The sequence below is a fragment of the Bos indicus x Bos taurus genome, chromosome 19, assembly GCF_003369695.1.
Source record: "Bos indicus x Bos taurus breed Angus x Brahman F1 hybrid chromosome 19, Bos_hybrid_MaternalHap_v2.0, whole genome shotgun sequence".
NCBI classification, from domain to species: Eukaryota; Metazoa; Chordata; class Mammalia; order Artiodactyla; family Bovidae; genus Bos; species Bos indicus x Bos taurus.
The window spans coordinates 49,997,895-50,018,856 of NC_040094.1; the positions used below are offsets into that span (position 1 = coordinate 49,997,895).

The 20,962-nt window shown below is 45.0% G+C and overlaps 1 non-coding gene across 1 annotated transcript; it reads left to right on the forward strand.

Annotated features, from left to right (window-relative positions):
* Positions 1-274: 274 nt before the first annotated feature.
* Positions 275-346, forward strand: TRNAE-CUC. Its single transcript has one exon. It is a non-coding gene; the product is annotated as a tRNA-Glu (tRNA).
* Positions 347-20,962: the final 20,616 nt, after the last annotated feature.

The following is a 20,962-nucleotide window of genomic DNA, read 5'->3' on the forward strand; positions in this document are numbered from 1 at the left end:
CAAAACCAGGGCTTAAACCAAATCTGTCTGACTCCAAGACTTTTGCCCTTTTCCCTGCCTGCCTCAAGTAACCTCCTAATCCATAAAAAACTCCAAAGAACAGAGCCTCCGTCATTCACACAATAGATCATTCCAGCTCTGATGTCATCTCGCACCACAGCTGAGCATTCTACACATCCTTCTCACGTGCTCAGAACCCCGCTGAGCTGCAGCCGGGTTCCTAAGGTAAATGCAGAAAATCCTACTCTATAAAGAGGTGATGAGAATTGGGAATTCCCCGGTGGTCCAGTGATTAGGATGCGGTACTCTCACTGCTGGGGCCCAGGTTCAATCCCTGGTTGGGGTACTAAGAGCTCACAAGCCATGGGGTGTGGCCAAAAAAGAGAGAAAGAACTAGCAGAGAGATGAAGCCATTGAAGAGTAAGCTACATGACAAGTCCAGATAGGCAGGTGGCTCAGACTAGCTTCAGGGCTTCCAGAGTAAAGGGGGCAGCTTTCCTCCATAAACCTCACTTAGAAAGTGACTGGCTCTTTAAAGGTATATGTGTCTCCTGTAGTATGCCTCATCAGCTCCCTCCGGACTGAGCTAGGAGCCCCCGTTTCAAAGCTCTCATCAGCAGGGTTTATTGGGGGGGACTAACCATACGGTTCCAGAATCATTAGTGTGTGTGCTGACGATCGGGGGGCCTCCAACAGAACTTGGCCTGAGTAGGAGTAGGAGCTCAGGGAATATTTGTTGAGTGAATAAATGAACTGTAAGGGGTTGTGGACTCAGATGTCTTCAGAAGTCAGGCAGGATGGACCTAGAGGATGGACCTTACTTACTGAGTGAAGTCAGTCAGACAGAGAAAGACAAATAGCGTATGATGTCGCTTATATGTGGAATTTTAAAAAATGATACATGGGTTTCCCTAGTGCTCCAGTGGTCCGCTTCCATGGCAGGGGGCACAGGTTTGATCCCCGGTTGGGGATGTCCACATGTCATGAGGTACAACCAAAATAAAAGTATAAAAACAGTACAAATGAACCTATTTACAAATCAGAAATAGTCACAGATGTAGAAGACAAACTTATGGTTGCCAAGGGGAAACCAGGGTAGGAGAATAAACTGGCAGACTGGTATTGACATATACGTGAAAGTGAAAGTCGATCCTTCGTGTCTGACTCTTTGCGATACCATCGACGATACAGCCCATGGAATTCTCCAGACCAGAATACTGGAGTGGGTAGCCTTTCCCTTCTCCAGAGGATCTTCCCAACCCAGGGATCGAACCAGGGTCTCCTGCATTGCAGGTGGATTCTTTACCAACTGAGCTATTATATATGTAACAGGTAATTAATAAGGACCTACTGTATTTCACAAGGAATTCTATTCAACACTCTGCCATGACCTATATGGGAACAGAAGCTAAAACACATATATGTATGTGTATAAGTGATTCACGTTGCGGTAGAGCAGAAACTAGAGCAACAGGGTAAACCAACTATAAAATCCAGACAAATACAAGTGACTGAGGTTGAGGGTTGTGAGCAGCAGAGAGTGGTAAGGAGCAGAGTGAAATGGAGTGCGTGCACCACGCTCAGCTCCAGCCACTTGCTGCCAGGGAAGAATGTAGACCGTTTATTGCCTCATCTGATTTTTCAGGAGAAGCCAAAATCCAGACTTTTATGATGAACTCCTGATTTTTTTCATGTTGTAAACTAATTTTAAACTTCTTAAATTAAGTGAGGACCAAACGAAACACATATGCTGGTTGACCACTGCCCAGCAGACATGTTTAGAGCTTCTACTCTGAAACTTCAGATGTTCTGGAGTTTCTGATGCAGTGATAGTGACTTTGGTGATAACTGATAGGCAAAGAGGTCAAGAGTGGGCAAAGGAAAGCCTCCTCTGTAGGCATCCCACAGGGAAAGGCCCAGAGTGCAGGCAGGAAATTTGAAGGGGAGCAGAGAGCCTTGTGACTATTAGCTGGTTCGGTTATAGGATTCTTGCATCACTTGAACCCTCGTGGAAAATGCATCTTTCTTGAATTATCAGATTATCTGTGCTTCTAGTGCCAGGATGAAAAGCCAGACAGCCTCATTTAATGGGCATGCGACGATCTTGCCATATCTATTTAAAGAGGAGCCCTCATTGCCTCTTGCACCGGACACAGGAAATTTAAGACAAGACTGGACAGGGCTGTGAGGCAGAGACCATGGGTGGTGAATCACCCTGGCTGACGGACCTAATATGGACATGAGGTCTCCCCACATCCCACCCTTCACTTCAACACTAGAGGCCTCTTTTTATCTCTCTCACTGGCCAGTTCTTCCTCCCCAACAAAGGAAGTGGCACAAAGTTCAGAATGGCTCAGTTTCAAATCCTCCCTCCACCATTTGTTGGCTGTGTGACTTTAGGCAAGAGACAGCTTTGGAATCTCCATCTTTAAAATGGTAACTAAAAGGGACTTCCCTGGCAGTCCAGTGGTTAAGACTGCCTTCCAATGCAGGGGGTGTGGGTTCAATCTCTGATTGGCAAGCTAAAATCCTATGTCTTGTGGCCAAAGAGCCAAAACATAAAACTGAAGCAATATCGTAACAAATTCAATAAAAACTTAAAAAATGGTCCACATAAAAAAAAAAAAATCCTCAAAAAAATGTAACTAGTACAGGTGGATATCACACATCCCAGGATAAGCTATAATCAGAAGGGCACACCACCTCGTAGGTGTTCTTTCCCAAAATCTACATTGCCAATCTTAATCATGAGAAAACATCTAATGAGCCCAAATTGAAGGCAGGAGGAGATGGGGATGACAGAGGATGAGATGGCATCACCGACTTGATGGACATGAGTTTGAGCAAGCTCCAGGAGTTGGTGATGGACAGGGAAGCCTGGCATGATGCAGTCCATGGAGTTGCAAAGAGTCAGACAAGACTGAGTGACTGAACTGAACTGATACAAAATGTCTGAGTGGACTCTTTGAAAGTGTCGAAGACAAAGGAAAAGGATAAACTGAGAAACCATCACAAATTGGAGGAGACCAAAATCACTGCAGATGGTGACTTGCAGCCATGAAATTAAAAGACGCTTACTCCTTGGAAGGAAAGTTATGACCAACCTAGATAGCATATTCAAAAGCAGAGACATTGCTTTGCCAACAAAGGTCCGCCTAGTCAAGGCTATGGTTTTTCCAATGGTCATGTATGGATGTGAGAGTTGGACTGTGAAGAAAGCTGAGTGCCGAAGAATTGATGCTTTTGAACTGTGGTGTTGGAGAAGACTCTTGAGAGTCCCTTGGACTGCAAGGAGACCCAACCAGTCCATTCTAAAGAAGATCAGTCCTGGGTGTTCTTTGGAAGGAATGATGCTGAAGCTGAAACTCCAGTACTTTGGCCACCTCATGCGAAGAGTTGACTCATTGGAAAAGACTCTGATGCTGGGAGGGATTGGGGGCAGGAGGAGAAGGGGACGACAGAGGATGAGATGGCTGGATGGCATCACTGACTTGATGGACGTGAGTCTGAGTGAACTCCTGGAGTTGGTGATGGACAGGGAGGCCTGGCGTGCTGTGATTCATGGGGTCACAAAGAGTCAGACATGACTGAGTGACTGAACTGAACTGAACGAAAGGAAACTTGACAACTCAGGGCAACGTGGTACCTGGTTAGATGCTGGGATGAAAAAAGGCTGTGAGTAGAACTGGCGAGATCTGAATAAAGTCTGTAGGTTTGTTTTTAAATCATGGGACTAATAATTCTTCCTCTTCAAATCCCTTTTTCCTTCCTCTTCCTTTCCAAAACAATTCAGTCCTAAACTTAGTTGGGACAGAGCAAGGTGGGCATCCACCCTGGAAAGAGGTAGGGAGTCATGGTGACTCAGAGTGCATGCCCACATAGGAGGGAATGTGACATATGGAATCAGAGCCCAAGCAGGGTGGGAAGAGTGTCCACCCCAAGTGGCCTGGAATGAGGGGTCAGAGGTCAACAGTGAGAGGAAAGTATGGCTGTTGAAGACAGCGACAACCTGGAAGGGAGAAGGCTAGGATGAACCCTGTGATCGTGAATGAGAATCAGACACATCAGGGTGAGCTCATGGCTTTTAGTATATACAGACAGATACACAAATCATTATAGAGATGAGTATTTAATAGGTCGAGTTTCAGTTTTGCAAGATGTGGATGTACGATGGTGATGGTTGGACAACAATGTGAACATACTTTGTTGTTGGTGTTTAGTCACTACGTCATGTCCAGCTCTTTTGCGACCCCATGGGCTGTAGTCTGCCAGGCTCCTCTGTCCATGAGATTTCCTGGACAAGAATACTAGAGTGGGTTGCCATTTCCTTCTCCAGGGGCTCTTTCCCACCCAGAGGTCAAACCCAACTCTCCTGCTTGGCAGGCAAATTCTTTACCACTGAGCCACCTGGAAATCCCATGAACGTACTTAAGGCCACCAAATGGTACCCTTAAAAATGGCTAAGATGGGGACTTCCCTGATGGTCCAGTGGTTAGGACTTCACCTTCCAATGCAGGATAGGATTCAATCCCTGGTTGGGGAACTAAGATCCCACTGCCTCATGGCCAAAAAACCAACACATAAAACAGAAACTATTCTAACAAACTCAATAAAGACTTTTAAAAAAATAAAATTTATGGAAAAATGGGTAAGATGATAAATGTTATGTTACACGGACTTTACCGGTTTTTAAAATAATAAATAAATAAAGATACAAATGATTCTCTGTGTGTCACGTTGTATGTGTACATACCGACATTCCCTCCCTCTCTCTGCTCAGAGGGACTAGGAGGTCTTGCCCTGGTAGCAATGAGCACACTCGGCATCAAGATCTTGACTTCTAAATACCATTTCCACTAAAATCAACCACGTTCCTTGGAGAAATAGCTGATTCCAGGGTTGAGACAGGAAAATACAAGACGAGCCTGGTACATCTTGTGCTAGAAAGCTCAAAGAATAACAGGTCATGGCCAAAAGGACATGGTGACTAGCTTGAAAGGGCTCCCACCAGTCAAATCAGGAATGACTTAATTATCAAAATAATTACTGAGAGTCACAAACTGTAACACACTGAATCCACAAGTCCACGTAGACATAAATAAATTACTTGCCCAAGACCATGAACGGGTAAGGAAGCTCTCAGGCTAGAAGGACGCTCAGTCTCTTTTCCTGTTTCATTTTTTCTATTAAAAAAAAAAATAGCTTTGAGTGGAAAGGATATGACACATAGAGCAAACTAGAGGCCCAGAAAATTCCTAGAGAGACGGTCCAGGACATATGGACTTCTGAGATCTGTCCAATGTCATTTCCTGTTGGTGGGGAGGGAAGATGCAGGGGGTGCCAGGGTGAGGCCTGGGATGTGCGAGTGAGGGGAGCTGGGGAGAGGGGCCGGGGCTGGGTGGCCAGCTGCTCCTTCTGATATGCCCCCTCCCCAGGTGCTGAGGGGTCCCCGGAGTGGCTTCTGCCCTTCAGTGTGAGGAACTCCACATCTGGTTCACATTGAAGGGGAAAAGCAAATGGGTTTCTGAGCTGGAGGAAGCCCAGCGGACTTGGCCGAACCTGGAGCTTGGACACGAGGGCACAGCATCACCTCTTCCGCGGGGCACCGGGCCTGGCCAGCTCCCCAGGGCCTGCCGAGGGGCCGTGGTTGGAATGAGGCTGTCTTCTTCACTTAGAAGCCCATCATCCAGGTCCAGCTTTGCCTAATGCACAAAACAGCCTCGCTGTGTGTCCAGAGGGGCTGGTTCTATGACTTGCCGATGACTCATTTCGGGCCGGGAGTGAGGCTGGAGCTGCGCACACACCAAATGTAATCACCTCCACCCACAGGGCTTGTCTCTGCTTCCCAAGGTGCCTCCCTTGGCTGGGAAGGCACAACTGCTTGCCCTGGAATCTTGAGCCCCAGTTAACCTCTCTGAGCCCCAGTTTCCCCATCTGGAAAACGGGAACAACAATTTTCCTCCTCACCAGGCCACAGTAAGCCTACTAGAGTCGCTGGTTATAAGGCACAGTCAGCCCCAGGAAGCTCTCCATCAGTGTCTACCATTCCCATTGGTCATCTGGTTACTAGTCTTTTCTATTGGATAATAAAATTCTTAGTGGTGGGTGGGGGAGTGGGGAAAGGACTTTCTCTCTCTGGCTTCGTACCCCAGCAATCAGTACCATTCCTGAGAGTATGAGGAGTAGGAAATGGCAACCCGCTCCAGTATTCTTGCCTGGAAAACTCTATGGACAGAGGAGCCTGGCGGGCTACAGTCCATGGGGGTCGTAAAGAGCTGGACACGACTGAGCACATGTACACACACACACCGTATGGGACAGAGGACAAAGGACACTTCACTTTCCAGTTTTACTATTGGTTAGCTGCGTGACTCTATGAAGATTCCTTAACCTTTCTGAGCTTCAGTTTCTTCCTCTGTAAAGGGGGAATCCTTGTCCCTGTGACCCACACGGTTGCGAGAATTGAGAGAGACCATGCCTGTCAGGGTATAGGTGCTATTTTCCCTCCTAGACTTCTGTTAAAGACTCAAAGAATAGCTGTTGAGCTGAAGAAACGCACATCAGGAGAACATCTCTTAAAACATCCAGTTTTGGCTCTTTCTCTGCCCAGCATTAGTTCTTTCCTCTTCAAAAATTGGCGGCTGCCAGAAGAGAGCTGATTCATTCTGAGGCCCGCATCCCGGCCAGTGCTCCACGGAGGTCTCAGCTTCCGAGCCTGGTCTCGCCTCCCACGCTGTTGACCTCAGACATATAGAAAGGATATCACCTCTTTTCTGGCTGCAATCAGCTTCTCTGGTTGCCCTCCTGGGTGTTCCCTGGGAGCCACTCAGCCTTGATGGGACCCTCATCCATGGCTAAGAGCTCCAGCCAGGAACCAGGTCTGCAGAGCAAAAGGGCTTCAGTTCTGGACACCACCTTCCTTGGTCCTCTGGAGAAGAAGGTGAAACCAGAGAAGCTGCTTACACCTTCGCAAACCGTTTGCCCACCTTGTGCCTCAGTTCTCATACTTGTTGAAAGGGCTCATAGACACTCCCCACCTTACAGAGTGCGGTGAGGCTCCCTGAGAGGTTCCAGCATGTAAAGGATGTACTTAGTATAGTACCTGGCCCATGGTTGAAGTGCTCACTCAGTGCTTTGATGAGTGTTAGCGCTCATGGAAACCTCTCCAGCCCTAAATAATTCCTCCTGCAGCTCAGAAATTGCCAGGGTTCAAGCTCAGCTCTGCTTTACCAAGGAGACTAGGGGAGAGAGAGGCAGTCACTCACTTGGTTTCTCTCTCTCCCTTTCACAGGTGAGGAATACAGGGGATTCCCTGGTGCTCCAGTGGTTAGGACTCTATGTTTCCACTTTAGGGGGCACAGGTTCAGTCCTTGGTTGGGAAACTAAGATCCCATATACTGAGAGGCATGGCCAACCCCCCTGCCCCGTCCCCCACATACACAGGCACAGAAACGAAACAAACAAGTGAGGAATCTGATATTCCATCAGCAACTAATCCACTCCTATATATAATCCACTCCAGCCGGACAATCTACAGATGAAACCACAATTCAATCAGGTGATTAAATCTAAATTCAATATACCCACTTAACCCCTCTCCTCCTTCCAAAATTGTACAAGTCTCTCAAACCATCACCCACTTAACTACCAGCCACGATTTAATCACTCCCCTGAAACTTGGACACAGCTCAGTGTCATTAACACGCAACATTGAAATCTTTTCCTTTGAGCACTTTCTTCGAAACCTTGAAACAAGAAAAAGAGCAGAAGAAAGCAGCCTTCCCCCTCTCTGTGAAACCCTAAATTAAAAAAAAAAATTAATAATAAAAACCAAAGATACATTTTACACATAATTTCTAAATATAATAATATACTCCATTCCACAATACGATTGTTATATACTAAGAAAGTAATTCTAGAATATATGTCATTTCGGTGTGTGTATGTATACACTCAACCAAAGGCTAAGGGAAAGCCTGTCACACTCAAAAGTGAAATGGAACAAATTACACAGCGTCTGCATGACAAGGAAGAGCTAGAAGAATAACACTTGGAGGGCCAAGGGTTCTTTGAAGCAGCTGTTGAAATTTGCTTCATGATTACAATGGGATGTGATTGTAGGTGAGGATGGGACCAGGCCTTTGAGAAATTGTTTAGATGATTCTGGGGGGGGGCTTCCTTGGTGGCTCAGATGATAAGGAATTCACCTGCAGTGCAGGAGACCTGGGTTCAATCCCTAGGTTGGAAAGATCCCCTGGAGAAGGGAATGGCTACCCACTCCAATATTCTTGCCTGGAGAATTCCATGGACAGAGGAGCCTGGTGGGCTACAGTCCATGGGGTCACAAAGAGTCAGACAGACTGAGTGACTAACACTTTCATTTTAGACCATTTTGCACAGCCTTAAATATATTGTGCTCTCAAAAAAAAACAAAAAAAACCCTACCTATTCATTTATCTATTTGAAGCTTGCCTCCCTCAACTCCTGCATTTTAAAACAGTAATCAAGAGCTTACTTATTGAGCTGTTTGTCTATTCACTCTTAAAACATCCCTAGGAGTTTGATACTAGCTTCATCCCCATTTGGCTGAGTTGGACAGTGAGGCACAGAGCAGTTGAGGAACTTTCTGGAGGTCACACAGCTACGGTGTCTGCCTGGTTTCCAGAGCCCACGCTCTTAACCACTAGGCTCTACTGCCTCCCTGTGGCGGTTTCTCCAGTTGGGAGGAAACGACCAGCTTCCATCCCTACCGGATAACACACAGAACTCAGTGTCTCCCGTGTTGCTTTTCATAACAAACCCCACACCTTGTGTTTACATTTTCAACATGCATAAAATATTAATCCACCAGGAGAAAAAAATACATTGGTTTGAGGGATTTTTTTTAACCAATAACTTCCACTCTCTCTGACTCTAGACCATCATAAGGAAAGCATTTTTTTCTCACTTTCTTACATCAAACCAAAAGAATCTGTCAGCTCTAGATCTGGGGTAGGTTCCACCTCCAGAGTTTTAGGAACGTTTTGTTCTTCACATCGGTGATTCAGATACCTTTGCCTGGTGGGGAGGCAGGTTTATTTTCTTCCTGTTAAAACTTTAAAAATTTACAGTAAAAGTTGTCAGCCACAGAGGCTGGTTTTCTGCTGCTGTGGGTGAGGCATGGGGTGACTGGGGAGGAGGGTCCTGGTGGGTGGGGCAGTGTTGATGTATCTGGTGGGATAAGCAGCCCCTTTAATTAGAAGATTAGAACAGAGCTGATGGAGTCTGGGTGGGATGGATTGAATTAAAGCTTGACTAGGCATCTGGTTCCTTGTTGTTGTTCAGTTGCCAAGTCGTGTCTGACTCTGCGACTCCATGGACCGCAGCCCACTAGGCCTCCTGTCCCTCACCATCTCCCAGAGTTTGCCCAAGTTCGTGTCCATTGAATTGGCAATGCTGTTTGGTTCCTTACTATTTACCAGGTATGTGGAGGGTGACAAAAAAGGAACCCAAGGGCAAATATTAGCCCTGGCAGTCCAGTGGCTAAGACTCCATGCTCCCAATGCAGGGGGCTCAGATTCAATCCCTGGTTGGGTAGCTATATATGTGGGGAGATTACCGCAGAAAGAGGGAACAGCACCAGCAAAGGTCCTATGGCAGCTACAGGGTTAGAGTCTGAGGACTAGAGGGAAGGCCAGGCTAGCTGGCACACAGTGAGCTCAGGAAAGTATAAGAGGCAGACACTGGGGGAGCCAGTTCACAGGCCTTACAGGCTATAGTGAGTTTCATTCTAAGTGTGACGTGAAGCCACTGGAGACATGAAGCAGAGGAGGGATAGACTGTGATCTGTGTTTTCAAAAGACCCCTCTGTGGTTGAAGTCACACTAGTGGTTGCCTCTGGCAGCTGGGGAGTGGGGATGGCGGCTAAGGTTGCAGAGCAGGTGGAGGCGGGGGGGGGGGGGATTAGTAGGTGATTGACTAGAGAGGGACCTTAAAGAAACTTCTGGGGTCCTGGAAATGTCCCATACCCTTATCCAGATGCTGGTGACCTGGGTGTGTCCATAGGTAAAAATGCATTGAGTAATATGCTTAAGATTAGAGCATTTTACACACATTACTGTGGGTATACTTACCTCAATAAAATCAAATAGGGACAAATGAAGCAACATAAGTGTCCATCGACAGATGAATGGATAAAGAAGATATAGTATGTATATATATACATACTGTATACTAGTGTATACGTGTGTGTATATATATATATATATACACAATGGAATGCTACATGGCCATAAAAAAAGAATGAAATAATGCTATTTGCAGAAACATCAACACAGAATATTCATTGAAAGGACTGATGAAGCTGAAGCTCCAATACTTTGAGCACCTGATGCAAAGAGCCGACTCGCTGGAAAAGACCCTGATGCTGGGAAAGATTGAAGGCAGGAAGAGAAGGGACGAGATGGTTGGATGGCGTCACCGACTCAGTGGACATGAGTCTGAGCCAGCTCCAGGAGATGGTGAAGGACAGGGAAGCCTGGTGTGCTGCAGTCCACGGGGTCACAAAGAGTTGGACATGACTGAGTGACTGAACAACAAGCAGCAACACGGATGAACCCAGAGATTGTTGGACTAAGCGAACGAGGTCAGACAAAGACAAATATGATATCACTTATATGTGGAATCTAAAAAAATGATACAAGGACTTCCCTGGCAGTCCCCAGTGGTTAAGACTCCACACTTCAACTGCAAAGGGCACAAAATTTAATCTCTGGTCAGGGAGCTAAAATCCCACATGCCACATGTACAGCCAAAAAAAAAAAAATCTTTTAAAATGATACAAATGAACTTATTTATAAAACAGAATCACAGACTCAAAGACAAACTTGCAGTTACCAAAGGGAAAAGTCAGTGAGGGGAGGGATAAATTAAGATGTTGGGATTAACATACACACTACCACATATAAAACAGATAATCAACAAGGACCTACTGTACAGGGAACTCTACTCAATATCCTATAATCACCTACATGAAAGGAGAATCTGAGAAAGAATGGATGTGCGTGGAACTGGTGCCTGAAACTAACGCACCATTTCAAATCAGCTATACTCCAATACAAAATAGAAGTCAAAGTTAAAAAAGACAAACGAAAAGGAGCAATCTTGGGGAAACCGTTGTAAGAGCAAGCAAGGTTCGCCAAAAAATAAACCCTTCTGGCTTCGGCATAGACTGGAGGGGGACTTGCTGCCCTAGTGTTACTCTCTGTTAGGGGGACGGCGGAGAAGGCGATGGCACCCCACTCCAGTACTCTTGCCTGGAGAATCCCATGGACGGGGAGCCTGGTGGGCTGCAGTCCATGGGGTCGCGAAGAGTCAGACATGACTAAAGTGACTTAGCAGCAGCAGCAGCAGCAGCAGGGGAACGGGGAGAAGAAAGGGAGGCATGTTCTTTTCATTGGCACCGGCTTGAGTTTTATCCTTTAAAGACAAATTGCTTTCATGTTTTTCTGTTTCCCAGATTCATCCTCTACTTTCTGCATCCTGGTCCATTGCCTCCCGGCACTACCACCGCCCGCCTCTGTCTAGCAACACAGCATCATCCAACCAGGAGGCCAGATTCAAATGTTTCCAATGGCCTCAATAATCCCTTTAATGTAAATTTCCCCCGGCTAAGGATCCAATCCCAGATGAGGGACAGCATTTAGTTTTATTATGGGTTGACTTATTTCACACCCCCCAAAAATGGTGTGTTGAAGTTCTAACCCCCAGGACCTCAAAATGTGATTTTATTTGGAAATATGGTCTTTATACATAACGCTTCATGGACCATGGCTTTGTCGTGGCAAAGGGGCTCACATAACTCAATGAAGCTATGAGCCAAGTCATGCAGGGCCACCCAAGACGGATGGGTCATAGTCAAGAGTTCTAACAAAGCATGGTTCACTGGAGGAGGGAATGGCAAGCCATTCAAGTATGCTTGCCACGAGAACCACATGAAGAGTATAAAAAGGCAAAAAGATATGACACCGGAAGATGAGCCCCGCAGGACAGAAGGTGTCCAGTATGCTACTGGGAAAGAGTGGAGGGCAATTACTAATAGCTCCAGAAAGAATGAAGAGGCAGGGACATAGTGGAAATGATGTTCAGTTGTGGATGTGTCTGATGGTGAAAGTAAAGTCCAATACTGTAAAGAACAATATTGCACAGGAACCTGGAATGTTAGGTCCATGAATCAAGGTAACCTGGACATGGTCAAACAGGAGATGGCAAGAGTAAACATCAACACCTCAGAATCAGTGAACTAAAATGGGCAGGAATGGGTGAATTTAATTCAGATGACCATTACATCTACTACTGTGGGCAAGAATCCCTTAGAAGAAATGGAGTAGCCCTTTTAGTCAATAAAAGAATCCGAAATGCAGTACTTGCGTGCAATCTCAAACACAACAATGATCTCAGTTCGTTTCCAAGGCAAACCATTCAATATCACCGTAATCCAAGTCTATGCCTCAACCACTAATGCTGAAAGAAGCTGAAGTTGACCAGTTTTAATGAAGACCTACAAGATTTTCTAGAACAAACACCAAAAAAGGATATTCTTTTGATCATAGGGAATTGAAATGCAAAAGTAGGAAGTTAAGAGATACCTGGAGAGACAGGCAAGTTTGGCCTTGGAGTACAAAATGAAGCAGGGCAAAGGCTAACAGAGTTTTGTCAAGAGAACACACTGGTCATAGCAAACAGCCTCTTCCAACAACACAAGAGAAGACTCTACATGTGAATATCAACAGATGGTCAATATACAAAATCAGATTGATTGTATTCTTTGCAGTCAAAGATGAAGAAACACAATACAGTCAGCAAAAACAAGACCTGGAGCTGACTGTGGCTCAGATTATGAGCTCCTTATTGCAAAATTCAGGCATAAATGAAAGAAAACAGGAAAACCTCTAGGCCATTCAGGTATAACCTAAATCAAATCCTTTATACTTACACAGTAGAGATGATGAATAGATTCAAGAGATTAGATATGGTAGACAGGGTGCCTGAAGAACTATGGATGGATGTTCACAGCATTATACAGGACGCAGTTACCAAAATCATCCCAAACAAAAAGAAATGGAAGAAGGCAAAGTGGTTGTCTGAGGAGGCTTTACAAATAGCTGAGAAAAGAAGAGAAGCAAAAGGCAAGGTAGAAATGGAAAGATATACCAACTGACCGCAAAGTTCCAGAGGATAACAAGGAGAGATAATAAAACCTTCTTAAGTGAACAATGCAGAGAAATAGAGGAAAGCAATAGAACAGGAAAGACTAGAAATCTCTTCAAGAAAATTGGAGATATCAAGGGAATATTTCATGCAAGGATGGGCACGATAAAGGACAGAAATGGCCAGAGACCTAACAGAAGCAGAAGAGATTAAAAAGAGATGGCAAGAATACACAGAAAAACTATACAAGAAAGGTCTCAATGACTTGGATAACCACAATAGTGTGGTCGCTCACCTGGAGCCAGACATCCTGGAGGGTGAAGCCAAGTATGCGTTAGGAAGCATTACTACAAACAAAGCTAATGGTGATGATGGAATTCCAGCTGAACTATTTCAAATCCCAAAAGATGATGCTGTGAAAGTGCTGTACTCAATATGCCAGCAAATTTGGAAAACTCAGCAGTAGTCACAGGACTGGAAAAGGTGTTTTCATTCCAATCCCAAAGAAGGGCAATGCCAAAGGATGTTCAAACCACCGCACAGTTGCACTAAATTCACATGGTAGCAAGTTTATACTCAAAATCTTTCAAGCTAGGCTTCAGCAGTACATGAACTGAGAACTTCCAGATGTAAAAGCTGGATTTAGAAAAGGCAGAGGAACCAAAGATTAAATTTTCAACATTCATTGGATCATAGAGAAAGCAAAGGAATTCCAGAGAAGCATCTACTTCTGCTTCATTGGCTATGTTAATGCCTTTGACTGTGTGGATAACAACAAATTGGAAAATTCTTAAAGAGATGGGAATACTAGAGCATCTTATCTGTCTCCTGAGAATCCTGTATGTAAGCCAAGAAGTAAAAATTAGAACCAGACATGGAACAATGAACTGGTTCAAAATTGGGAAAGGAGTATGACAAGGCTGTATACTGTTACCCTACTTATTTAACTTATATGCAAAGTACATCAAGGGAAATGTTGGGCTGGATAAATCACAAGCTGGAATGAAGATTGCTGGGAGAAATATCAACAACCTCAGATATGCAGATGATACTACTCTAATGGCAGGATGTGAAGAGGAAAGAAAAAGCCTCTTGATGAGGGTGAAGGAGGAGAGTGAAAAATCTGACTTAAAACTCAACATTCAAAAAACTAAGATCGTGGCACCCAGTCCCATCATAACATGGTGAATAGAAGGGGAACAAGTGGAAACAGTGACAGATTTTTATTTCTTTGGGCTCCAAAATCACTGTGGATGGTGACTGCAGCCATGAAATTAAAAGCAATGACAAAACTTGGAAAGAAAGCAATGACAAAACTAGACAGCGTATTGAAAAGCCGAGATATCGCTTTGCGAACAAAGATCTGTATGTGCTGTGTGCTAAGTCACCTCAGTCGTGTCCAACTCTTGCGACCCTATGGACTATAGCCCTCAAGGCTCCTCTGTCCATCGGATTCCTCATGCAAGAATACTGGAGGGGTTGCCAGGCCCTCCTCTAGGGAATCTTCCCAACCCAGAGATTGAACCCATGTCTCATTATGTCTCCTGCATTGGCAGGTGGGTTCTTTACCACTAGCGCCACCTGGGAAGCCTGATGATTTTTCCAGTAGTCATGTTTGGATATGAGAGTTGGACCATAAAGAAGGCTGAGCACAGAAAATTGATGCTTTTGAATTGTGGTGCTGGAGAAGATTCTTGAGAGTTCCTTGGACTACAGGGAGATCAAACTAGTCAGTTCTAAAGGAAATCTATCTAAAATATTCATTGGAAGGACTGATGCTGAAACTGAAGCTCCAATACTTTGGCCACCTGATGCAAAGAGCCTACTCATTGGAAAAGACCCTGATACTGGGAAAGATTGAAGGCAAAAGGAGAAAAGGACGGCAGAGGATGAGAGGTTGGATGGCATCACAACTCAATGGACATGAATCTGAGCAAACTCTGGGAGACGGTGAAGGACAGGGAAGCCTGGCATTCTGCAGTCCATGGGGTCACAAAGATTCAGACACAACTTAGCGACTGGAACAACAACGATGGTCTTTACAGAGATAATCAGGTTAAACCGAGGTCATTAAAGTGGGAACTAATCCAATATGAATAGAGTCCTTTTGTTTTTATTGTTGTTGTTTATTTATTTTGACCGTACCACGCAGCTTGTGGGATCTTAGTTCCCTAGCCAGGAATTGAACCCAGGCCCTTAGCAGTGAAAGCACAGAAACCTAACCACAGGACTACGGGGGGTTCCTGAATGGAGTCCTTTAAAATGGGAAAGTTTGGACCCAGAGACAGACATGCATGGAGGGATGATGACGTGAAGTGATGCAGGCAGAAGGTGACCATCCATCTATGCTCGAAGGACAGAGGTTTGGTACAGCTCCTTTCCTCACAGTCCTCAGAAGTAACCAACCCACTGACACCTTGACCTCAAACTTGTGGCCACCAGAACTTAAGACAATAAATCTCTGTTCTATAAGTCCCCCAGTTTGTGGTATTTCTTAACCACAGCCCTAGGAAACAGGAAATTAAGACAATCATCAGGTCAGTTCAGTCAGTCAGTTCAGTTGCTCAGTCGTGTCTGACTATTTGCGACCCCATGGACTGCAGCACGCCAGGCCTTCCTGTCCATCACCAACTCTTGGACTTTACTCAAACTCATGTCCATTGAGTCACTGATGCCATCCAAACATCTCATCCTCTGTCATCCCCTTCTCTTCCCACCTTCAGTCTTTCCCAGCATGAAGGTCTTTGCCAATAAGTCAGTTCTTCCAATCAGGTGGCCAAAGTATTGGAGTTTCAGCTTCAGCATCAGTCCTTCCAATGAATATTCAAGACTGCTTTCCTTTAGGATGGACTGGTTGGATCTCCTTGCAGTCCAAGGGACTCTCAAGAGTCTTCAACACCACAGTTCAAAAGCATCAATTCTTCGGTGCTCAGCTTTCTATATAGTCCAACCCTCACATCCGTACAGGACTACTGGAAAAACCATAGCTTTGACTAGATGGACCTTTGTCGGCAAAGTAATGTCTCTGCTTTTTAATATGCTGTCTAGGTTGGCCATAACTTTTCTGCCAAGGAGCAAGCATCTTTTAATTTCACAGCTGCAGTCACCATCTGCAGTGATTTTGGAGCCCCCCAAAATTAAGTCTGTCACTGTTTCCTTTGTTTCCCCATCTATTTTCTATGAAGTGAATGGCAATGGGTGAATTTACCTCAGATGACCATCATATCTACTGCTGTGGGCAAGAATCCCTTAGAAGAAATCAAGTAGTCATCAAGAGAGTCCAAAATGCAGTACTTGGATGCAATCTCAAAAATGACAGAATGATCTCTGTTTGTCTCCAAGGCAAACCATTCAATATCATGGAAATCCAAGTCTATGCCCCGACCAGTAATGCTGAAGAAGCTGAACGGTTCTATGAAGACCTACAAGACCTTCTAGGATTAACACCCAAAAAAGATGTCCTTTTCATTATAGGGGACTGGAAGGCAAAAGTAAGAAGTCAAGAAATACTGGAGTAACAGGCAAATTTGGCCTTGGAGTATAGAATGAAGCAGGGCAAAGGCTAATAGAGTTTTGCCAAGATAACACATGGGTCATAGCAAACACCCTCCTCCAACAACACAAGAGAAGACTCTACATGGACATCACCAGATGGTCAATACCAAAATCAAATTGATTATATCCCTGGCAGCCAAAGATGGAGAAGCTCTATACAGTCAGCAAAAACAAGACTGGGAGCTGACTGTGGCTCAGATCATGAACTCCTTATTGCCAAATTCAGACTTAAATTGAAGAAAGTAGAGAAAACCACTAGACCATTCAGGTTATCAGGTCAGGTCACTTTTAAAAGCCCTTCTGACCCACCTGACAAAGAGCAGGGCTCACCATGGCCCCTGAAGCCATAGGCTGCCTGGCTTTTGGAGCAAGTGTTCGGACATCCATAGCACCTGATGCTGGGAAAGATCCACGGCAGGAGGAGAAGGTGGCGACAGAGGATGAAAAGGCTCTATGGCATCACCCACTCAATGGATGTGAGTTTGGGCAAACTTTGGGAGACAGTGGAGGACAGGGAACCCTGCAGCCCATGGGGTCAAAAAGACTCGGACGTGACTTAGCCTCTGAACAACAACATAGCCCCTATTGTGAGATCTGAGCTGAATCATTAAATGTCTACCTGGAGCTTGGGTGGGCCAGTGTCCAGGACTGGGCCCTAGGGGAACCCAGGGGGCGCCACAACCTGGATGCTGCCCTTGGGCTGCCCATGGTAGCAGGATGGAGGGACATCTATTCCCCAAGCAATGAGGGAGACACAGCTTGGTGAAGGTGGCATCAGGAGGAGGCCAAAGGGGGTGGCAGAGAGGAGGGAGGGATCCCGTGGGGATGTCTAGGGGGGCTCCCTGGGTGAGAGGAACATTTCCAAGGTTTTCTCCATGAAGGAGAGTTTTTAAGTTCTTATTATTGTTTTTAGTTGCCTGACCAGGAATCGAACCCATGCCCTCAGCAGTGAAAATGCAGAGTCCTTACCACTGGACTGCCAGGGAATTCCCAGTTCTTAAGTTTGCAAAAAGAAAGACTGAGGTAAAATTCCCCTTGTCTCCGGCTATTGGCCGAACTTCCCTGTGGTTGTCTCTTGCTGATGGCCAAACAGCGACAGCCTGGGGCTCCCTGGCAGCTGGGCCTTGAGGAAAGAGAAAAGAAATAGCTGCTTGCTGAATAGGCCCTGTCGGAGAAACAGAATGGCTTATTCACTGCAAGAAAAACAGGACCTCGAAGCCCTGGGGCCCAATCAGAAGTGCAAAAAAAAAAAAAAAGGGGGTCCCTTTTCCACAAGGATCGCTTACAAGATTCACAAGGTACCTGATTCCCAGGGTGTGTCTTCAACACCCTATGTTTGGGAGACTGTCATCACCGGCAGGACCAGCCCAGGAATCCAGGATGCTCCCAGAAGCTTAGATCCTAGATCTGAATGGGCTGAAAGGTCCCCACCGTTAAGATATGGGACTTAACAGAGGACACAAGCCAACACTGAGTCACTTTGAACCTTTAGGCCAGGCTTTTAAAACCTCAGCACTACTGACATTTTGGGCAAGATCATTCTTTATTGTGGGGGTCTATTCTGTGAGTTACATACAGTATGTTCAGTCGGATCCTAGACCTCTACCTACTTAGTTGCCCATAGCATCCCTCTCCCTAAGAAGTGACACTCCAAATGTTCCCTTGGGGGTTGCAAAATCACCTTCCATCCAGCACCCATTGCTTTAGATAAAAATTCAACTGGTTAAAATTTTTTTTTCAGTTACCTGAAATCACATTCAAAAGTCTAAATGACACAATTTCAACACCAATACCTGAACCCCACTGAATGCAGCAGAAAGCAAATCAAAGCGGCAATTCATTATGTGCTGCCTCACTCGCTGCTTCCTTGCAGTTTCAGTTGCGTTAGGCGGTTGGCTTTCCGCCCTCTCCACTGTTTGAATTGTTGCTGTGCAGGGCAAACACAGCGGCGGCTCCACCTCAGACAGAGCTGGCCGCATTTCAACAACGGCTGGGAGGACTCTCGTGGGGGCTTTCCAAGCTTAATTAGTTCATATTTGTCAAGTTCCTTAGGAAGCACAGGCCAGGATGCTATGGGAAGTCCAAGTTACTAGGATTCTCGCCACACTCTTTTAAAAAAGAACATTCCCGCATAAAAAGACCAGGGAAGCCAGAAAAGAGCTCCTAGGAGCATGTGTGTGTGAATAGTGAAGGAGTCCCTGGGAAGTGCCTTTGTGACCGTAAAGAAAGAGAGTAATACTTTCCAACTTTCTGGCTCTCCTCCTAGTCTCTAGAGCAGGAAATTATTTAAAGTATTTCCTGAACAGCTGAAGTATGTTAGAAACCTGCTAGCATTCTCTGCGTTATCTCCAGGAAATAGACGCCGAAGAAATTCTTCGCCACCAGAAACTATTTGGGCTCTGTTGCTCATTTCCACCTGAATGGGATGAATACTCTCATTCTGGGAATTGGAGATGACAATCTTGTTAGATCATTTTGATGTCATACGAAGTGTCCAAAAGAACGTGCCCTCGAAGAGAACTCTCATAGTGTGTGTGTGTGTATGTGGAGAGAGAGACAGAGAGAACAACTTTCTTTGCCAGGTAATTTAGCATTGTCAGTAATAACTTGCTAGTTATCTAGTTATCCCCACTTAATCTCCGGGTGGGATAAGAATGAGGTCAGCCTCTTCTGTGTTGGGCAGAATTCTAGAACGTGCAACAAAAGGCAACTGAGTGGCCCCAGCCCACCTCTAGAGATTTGCTCCCTCCAAGGCCTGAGCCCATAAATCTCTCAGGGTGGGGGTCCACAGGCATCCTGCCCCGCTAGCTGAGTTTAAGCCTCCTGAGCAAATCAATGTTGGGATGTTCGTGGGGTCATGGGATGGAGAGCCATCTGGGAGCCAGCTGTCTGACTTTGGCTAGCAAATTCCCCCAACCTCCTAGGAGAAGGGCAGGCATGATGACCACAGCAGAAATACCAGGGGGAAATGGCAGTTGTTAGCTCCAAAGCAAAGCACAAGGCTTAGAAACAACGCCAATTTCTAAAGAGAATGACACCTCTGATGAAGCTGGTGAAGGCCAGGCAAGTTCCCTGCTTCCTTGAGAACAGTTAGGAGCCATCCCTGGCGGTCGAGCCGGGGGATCCAACACTGGGAAGTGTCTGATTCGCCTCTCAGAGACCTGGCTGTCAGCAAGAGGATGGGGAGCCAAACAGTACTTTGTTACCGCCCACCCTCTGGGGCCTGCAGAGAAGCCGAACTTGAGGCCAAAGAGAGAAATGCAAAGCCCTGCCATCTTCTCTTTCAGGGGACAAAGGCACCACATTCTTCCTGTGCTTCATCACACTTTTGGAATGAATGTCCGCCAAATGCCATCTTTCAGGGACAGCAGTTAAAACTCCCATTCAACTTGAGTTCTTTAGTCAAATTACAGCTGAATTCTTGGCCTGAGGTCTTAAACAACTGCGTGAAGCTGGCTCCAATGACATTAAAAAAATAAAGTGCACCTCAGCTGTGTAGAAAATAAATTGGAGAGAACTACACCTGAAGTGTGTAATGTTTTGTGGGTGGCTACGCCTTTTAGAACCCAGTTTTCATCAACATATGAGCCCCTTTCTCAGAAAAGCTTATATTCCTGTATTTAACAGTAAATTTTGCATATAATTTCAGGGGTTCATGGGCCTCTAAAGACCTATCCTGGATCTCAGGTTATTCCGATTAAAATTTTCTATCTCTACAAAGTATTAATACTATGTATAAAATAAAGAAGTAACAAGATTATGTTGTACAGTACAGGGAATATAGCCAATATTTTATAATAACTATAAATGGAGTATCATCTATAAAAATCTTCAATCACTACTGTACTATTAGTTGTAGAGCTGAAACTAATATCGTAAATCAAAAAAAAATCCAAACTGTTCCTGTGTTTAATTATGCACATGTTACTACTAAGTAAACATCTTGTGGTCATATTTTTCCTTGTATTCTTTTCTAATAAAATTAAAACTAACTTGAAAAAGAATTCCTATCTATGAAAAAATATACAATCTAATGGTGAGATTTTAGGCTATTTTAATCTTTGTGGTGGTGGGTTTTTAAAATTTTCCAAAATTAGGATTACCTCTGTAACATAAGAAAAGGTTATTTTACAAAGTTACCAAGAAGAAACAAGTTTCACATTCACTAAGTTAATGTTTCCTTGATGTGACAGAGAAATTGTTTGAAAAAAAAAAAAGA